This window comes from Rhinolophus sinicus, linkage group LG09 (genome assembly GCF_036562045.2).
Source record: "Rhinolophus sinicus isolate RSC01 linkage group LG09, ASM3656204v1, whole genome shotgun sequence".
NCBI lineage: Eukaryota > Metazoa > Chordata > Mammalia > Chiroptera > Rhinolophidae > Rhinolophus > Rhinolophus sinicus.
Window position 1 is genome coordinate 67,922,882 of NC_133758.1, and position 6,690 is coordinate 67,929,571.

The 6,690-nt window shown below is 38.4% G+C and overlaps 1 pseudogene; it reads left to right on the top strand.

Annotated features, from left to right (window-relative positions):
• Window positions 1–1,005: 1,005 nt before the first annotated feature.
• Window positions 1,006–1,186, top strand: LOC141573080 (DNA-directed RNA polymerases I, II, and III subunit RPABC4 pseudogene; annotated as a pseudogene).
• The last annotated feature ends 5,504 nt before the right edge of the window (window positions 1,187–6,690 follow it).

Here is a 6,690-nt window from a genome sequence, read left to right on the forward strand (position 1 = left end):
TTGTCTAACTTTTTCACACAGCTTTTTCAGCACTTCCAAACAGTAAACTCGGTTAACTGTTTGTCCAGTTGGTACAAATTCATAATGAATCATCCCTCTGATATCAAAAAAGTTTAGCAACATCGTTGCAACAAGTTCATGAACTTAATTGTCAGACCTCATATGCACTCCCATGTTCATTCCAGCGCTATTGACAACAGCCAAGATGGGGAAACTACCAAAATCACCATCAATAGACAATTGGATAAAGAAGAAGTGGTACGTATGTATAATGTACTCTGCCATAAAAAAGAATGAAATCTTACCATTTGTGACACCATGGATGGACCTAGAGGGTATTATGCTAAGTGAAATAAGTCAGACTGAGAAAGACAAATACTATATGATCTCACTGATGTGTGGAATGTAAAGAACAAAATAAATGAACAAACAAAACAGAAACAAACCCATAGGTACACAACAAACTGATGGTTACCAGATGAGAGAGGCTTTGGGGGCCTGGGTGAGAAAAGTGAAGGGGATTAAGTACAAATTGGTAGTTACAAAATAGTCACGGGGATTTATTGAATAAACTGTTTTACCCCAATGTAAATTCTTGCCTCCTTTGTCATAGGTTAATTGACCATATAGGCATGGGTTTATTTCTAGGCTGTCTATTCTTTTCCATTGATCGATGTCTCTGTTTTTATGCCAATATTATGCTGTTTTGATTACGATGGCCTATTTTGATATCAGGCAGTGTGATACCTCCATGGGGATGTAAGGTACAGCATAGTGAATATAGTAATATTGTCATAACTATGTACAGTGTCAGATGGGTAATACACTTATTGGGGTTATCACTTTGTCAGGAATATAAATGTCTAATCACTATGTTGTTTTGTACACCTGAAACTAATTTTTAAAAATAATTTAAAAAAAATAAAGAGAGAGAGAGAGAGACAGCGATGAGCTGCAATCCGGAAGGGCAGAGTGCGACGAGTGTCTCCATGCTAAGGACTAACAATGAACACCCAGAAGGAAGTTCAACCCCCAAAGCAGCAGCCAATGATATATATCTGTGGAGAATGTCACACAGAAAATGAAATAAAATCAATTCAGGGATCCAATCAGATACAGAGAATGTGGATACAGAATAATGTACAAGAAAAGGACTAAAAGATTGGTGGGTTTTGATACTCAGTGAACATGGAATTCAGAGGAATATCTTTGTATTTGGATTTGCTGTTAATGTTGTACAGCTTTTGATTGGTGCCATTACCTTTATGAATACAACTATATGCACATGATTTCATTTTTAAAACCATATTGCATTTAGGTATTTATTGATAGATTAAAGAAATTATTTTTTGTTCAGTTAAAAAGAAATAGGCACTCTACTACACTGATGGTTAGAATATAAATTGTCAAAATACCTGTAAAGCCCATTCGGCCATATCAGTAAAAATTAAAATCTTTATATCCTTACAACCAGAAATTCCACTTCTAGAAGTTTGTACTATAAGTACTAGTAATAATAAGGAATGAAGATTATTGTAGCATTGTTTCTAATACCAAAATGTTAGAAACATCATAAATGACCATCAATAATTAAATTAATGTATGTAATTTATATTATCTATGTAATATGCAATTATTAAATGGCATGTATGGAAGGATTTCTAATATGTATATGCATAAACACATATGATCAATATACATGTACTTATTCAAAATTTCTGAAAGGATATACAAGCACTTAATAGTTAATAGTAGCTATCTGTTGGGAAGAAATTTATTCCTAGAAAATAGGTTGATGGAAACATTATATGCCCTTTCCTCTCTTTTAAATTTTGTTTATTTACTTTTACTTTTTAACTTTTCATTTTGAAAATTTTTCAAACTTAGAAAAATGTTGCAAAAAATATCAGAGAATTCTTGTATTTTACTTTACAAATGTTAATATCTTCTAAAACCATCACATAGGATATTAATCTGAATATAATACTATTAACTATTTACAGACCTTCTTCAGATTTCAGTAAGTGTTCTACTAATGTCCTTTTCTGTTCCAGGGTCAGGTTTTCATGTTGCCTCCAATCTAGACTACAATATTAGTAGTTCCTCAGTCTTGATTTGTCTTTCTTTACCCAACACTGTCCAGTTATTGTGTAAGATGTACTCAATTTCAATTTTTCTCATGTTTCTCCTGATGAAATTCAGGTAATGCATTTTTGTAAGAATATCACAGAAGCTGTGTGTGCTCTTCTCAGTTCATCGTATCAGAAGGCACATGACGTCAATGTGTCTTGTCACTTGTGATATTAACTGATCACACAGTTCTCAGGTTTCTCCCCTATGAAGGTATTCTTTTTTCCATACTTTGTGGGGATATACTTTGAGGATATGCAAATATTTTTTCTCAACATATTTACTCTAGTAACTTCAGCATCTATTGGTGATTCTTGTCTACAATGATTAGGTGCTTACCAATTAGTAATTTCTATTTTCACCATCCCTTCTACACTTATAAACTGGATTTCTGCTGTGAGGAAGAGCTTTCCCTCCCTCCCCTTAATTACTTATTTTCTTAATTATTTATGTCACCAAGGATTCAAGGATATTTATTGTATTCTGTATGCTATAATCTACTGACATTTAGGAAGAGCCCCTTGAATTTGGCCAGTGTGTCCTGTTAACATGTCCTATCACTGTTTGTTCATGTCTTCTGTTCATTTTTCTATCAAGTTTTTGGTCCTTTGTCCCTCAATGTCTAAGGGTTTTTTTAATATTAGAAATATTAACCCTTCTCCTGTGATATATGTTACAAGTCTTCCTTTTGAATTTTATCCTACATAAATATTTACTTATTTTTGAAATTTAAAAAAATACACAGGAACATGTTTTGTAGGTACTGAAAAGAAGTAAAAAGATGGCAAATTTCAGGAAGGGAGTGATTTCACTTCAGTTTTTAGTGAGCAGCTCTGTTGGTTCTCATGATTTCGACTTGCCTTTCTCTTAGGAACCCTCCAAGCGAAGCAGACGTGTGCCTACTAGGAGGCTTAGTGAATAGCTGGGTCTGAGCAACTGAAGGTGAGTCCTGACTCCCGCTCTTTCCTCATGTCTTTTGGCGCAAGTGTCTGTGCAGTGTCACTGGTTCCAGGAAATAAGTGGAGAGTTACACATAGACTTATTTTCCTTCCTCATGGCCTTTTCATGCTCCAGCAAAAATTGTAGGAATGGTTCTCCTGGAAACCTGTCAGGACTTCTCTTCTAAATATAAATGCAGAGATACTAAAAATAAACAGTGATAAAGGTGACTTTTATTGCTTCCTAAAATGTCAGTACACCAAGAGTATAAAATTAGCTCTCAAGGAGCCAGAAAGAAACAGGTGGCTATCCACTTCTAACTGGGCCTTTGCAGATGAGAAGAGAAACTGTCTGAGGGTTGCTGAATAGCTAGAGAATCTTGATTTTTTTTTTCTGAAGTTATGCTGAAGGCAGGACCACGGAGAGAGTTTTTCCATTGTCTAATATTTTTGTAGCAAGTTCTTTAAGCACACATAATCTACAGGAAAAGAACTGAGGCTTGGCGACCCCCACCATGGCCAACTAGGGCTGAGAGAATCCCTGATGAATCTTTGAATCATCAGGTGATGGCTGGGGCATTTGAACAGTGCAGAGTGCACAGAATCACAAATCCATCAGCAGAGATGTGAGCCTGACATAGTGTCTGTCCCACAGTAAGCCATTAATATGTGTTTGAATAAATGAATAGAAAGATATCCTACACCACCTTGTATTATTACTAAGGATCTGCAGGCTGATGTGAAATGCTGTAAGAGTTCAGATGAGAAGGGAACAAGAGAATGAAGGGCAGCAAGACTCCTAAACAGATACTCTGAGGTGGGCAGAACTAGAAGTACAGCCAGTGGTTGAGACTTAGGATAGGACTTGCCAATATCCAAGCACACAAAATACAGCAGGTGACAACAGGAGCAGATAACCCAAGACATACCTGTAATGGAAGGGCCCACACCTGCAAACGAGGTTGGACCTTGCCAATGCCTACCCCAACTGCCTAATGGAGAAGAAAGCACACTTCCTGCAGGCAATAGCAGACACTTAAAAACCCAAGTTACACAACCAGTTTTCAGACAGAGGCATTTCCAATACAAAGAAGATAGCCAGAATACTTATATGGCCTCAATATTATTGTAAGAAATCATTTTCCCAGCAACTCCCAGCCTCCCTACTCCTGCAAACAAATGCATTCTATGTAACCACCCACAGACATTATCTGAACAGGTCAAATTCTCATCCTTTTCCATACCTTTGTTTATGCTATTCACTTTCCCTGTGATACCATTCATTTATTATTCATTTGTTCATTCAGGAACAAATGTATTGGTATGTTCACCAGTTATGATTGCTTTTCTTGATTTGCCAATTTATTAATTGCCAGTTATGTCCTGGGTATGGTGCTAGGTGCTGGGAATACAAGGTCTGACAATTTAGATTACGAACTTCTTGCAACGATGTTGCTGACTTTTTTTTATATCAAAGGGTTATTCATTATGAACTTGTACCAACTGGACAAGTAGTTAACCAAGTTTACTATTTGGAAGTGCTGAAAAGGCCGCGTGAAAAAGTTAGATGACCTAAACTTTTCGCCAACAATTCATGGCTCTTGCATCACAATGCACCAGCTCACATGGCACTGTCTGTCAGGGAGTTTTTAGCCAGTAAACAAATAATTGGATTGGAACACCCTGTGTACTCACCTGATCTGGCCCCCAATGATTCCTTTCTTTACCCAAAGATAAAGGAAATATTGAAAGGAAGACATTTTGATGACATTCATGACATCAAGTGTAATACGACGACAGCGCTGATGGCCATTCCAGAAAAGGAGTTCCAAAATTTCTTTGATGGGTGGATTAGGCACTGGCATCAGTGCATAGCTTCCCAAGGGAAGTACTTTGAAGGTGACCATAGTGATATTCAGCAATGAGGTATGTAGCACTTTTTCTAGGATGAGTTCAAATTTAATTGTCTGACCTTATATTGTGGTGAACAAAACAGACATCCGTTTCTTAGGAGAGAGACAATAAAGAAATAGAAATAAGTATTTACTTACACAATGTGATAAATTCTAAGAAAATTACTATACCAGGAGAGAAAATACCAAAACGAACTCATAGACTGTGGTTAGGAGAGGCCTGCCCGTTACCTGCCCTGTGAAGCGTTTCCTCACCAGCACACACACAAAGCCTCATTCAATCAGTCACTTTTCTCTGCGCTCTCAAGTCATTTGCTTCTACTTTTGACTTGGTACCTCCATATTCTAGTTAATTGGTTCTATGTCCAAGCCCCTCACCCTCAGATTATTAGTTCTTTCAATGCAAGGAGGATAGATGGGAAAGCACACAGAATTTGGAGTCAGGAGACCTGACAATGAATTCCAGTTTTCAGTGTAAACTTTGGATACTTGGTGAGTTATCAGATCTCATGATTTAATGCAGGTTCCCCAGAAGCAGAGCTGGAGGTGTAAAGGCTTGTGTACAGGTATTTTATTTGGGAAAAGACATTCAGGAGTAGAAGTGAAGAAAGGAAAGTGAGATGGGGAAGGGAGACGAGCCAACACGAGGATGTATTATGAGTTGGCCATCACTACAGGCAACGGACCCATGGACCTTGCGAGGAGCCCTATGAAATGGGTCTCAAATGACTGAGGGGAGCATTTATCTGTTGGCCCATCTCCCACTGATGAAGGGAGCCCACATGAGCACAGACCCCTCTCTATCCTGAAGTTTCACAATATATGAGCTTCCAATAGATATAGCCGGCCCTCTATCTGAGGTGTCAGAGACACCCATGGCAGGAAGCAAGCGTGCAGGCCCAAGGCCAGATGCTGTCCAGTTGCACCTGAGTGAAACTGGGTAATCCCTGCAGAGAAGCGGTTCGTGAGGCAGTGATTGGAGTAAGAGGTGGGATAAGAGGGCTTCACGTTGAGGCATCTGGTCCTCTCATCTATGAAACAGACGCAGTAATGATACTGCCTACCTCTTATGCAGGTGAGAGTTCAATGCGGTGCTCTATGTGGAAGAATCTGGAAACTGCCGACACTGTGCAAAAACCACCACTATGACCATTATGACCATCTTCCAGTTTCTACTCCTAGGAATGTACCTGGCAGACAAGTAAACAAAACTCAAGTGAGAGTTGGGTGAGTAAGTAAGGGGAGTGAGGGAGCAAATACAGAGGGACTTCAGGCTCTTTATGCAAGCTTCCTACCAACGTAAGATGAACAAATACATTACACTCAGTCCAGGTTCCTTCCACATTCAATTAGATTTGAATGAAGTAAAATGTGGCAGACGAGGTGCTTTTAAAATAGCTCACTTAAAAAATTCATTGAGGCCATGCCCTTGAGAGACGAGAGCTGGGAAAGGGTTTCTTTGCCTATGAAATGTGACCCCATTAATGGGCTTAATTTTCTTTGGCTTTTTTTCCAGTGTCTAACAAAATACTCAAACAGCTCGGTGAGAAATCATTCAAAACTAGAAAATGGGGCTCTCTCTGTCTTAAAAGCTTACAAACCATGGGGAAAGCAGAGCAAAGCAAATTACACTCAGTCATAAACAACAACGTAGGCATAGCGTGTTGACACAGTCAGTAGTCACACGTGATCATGGTTTCACTGGGCTG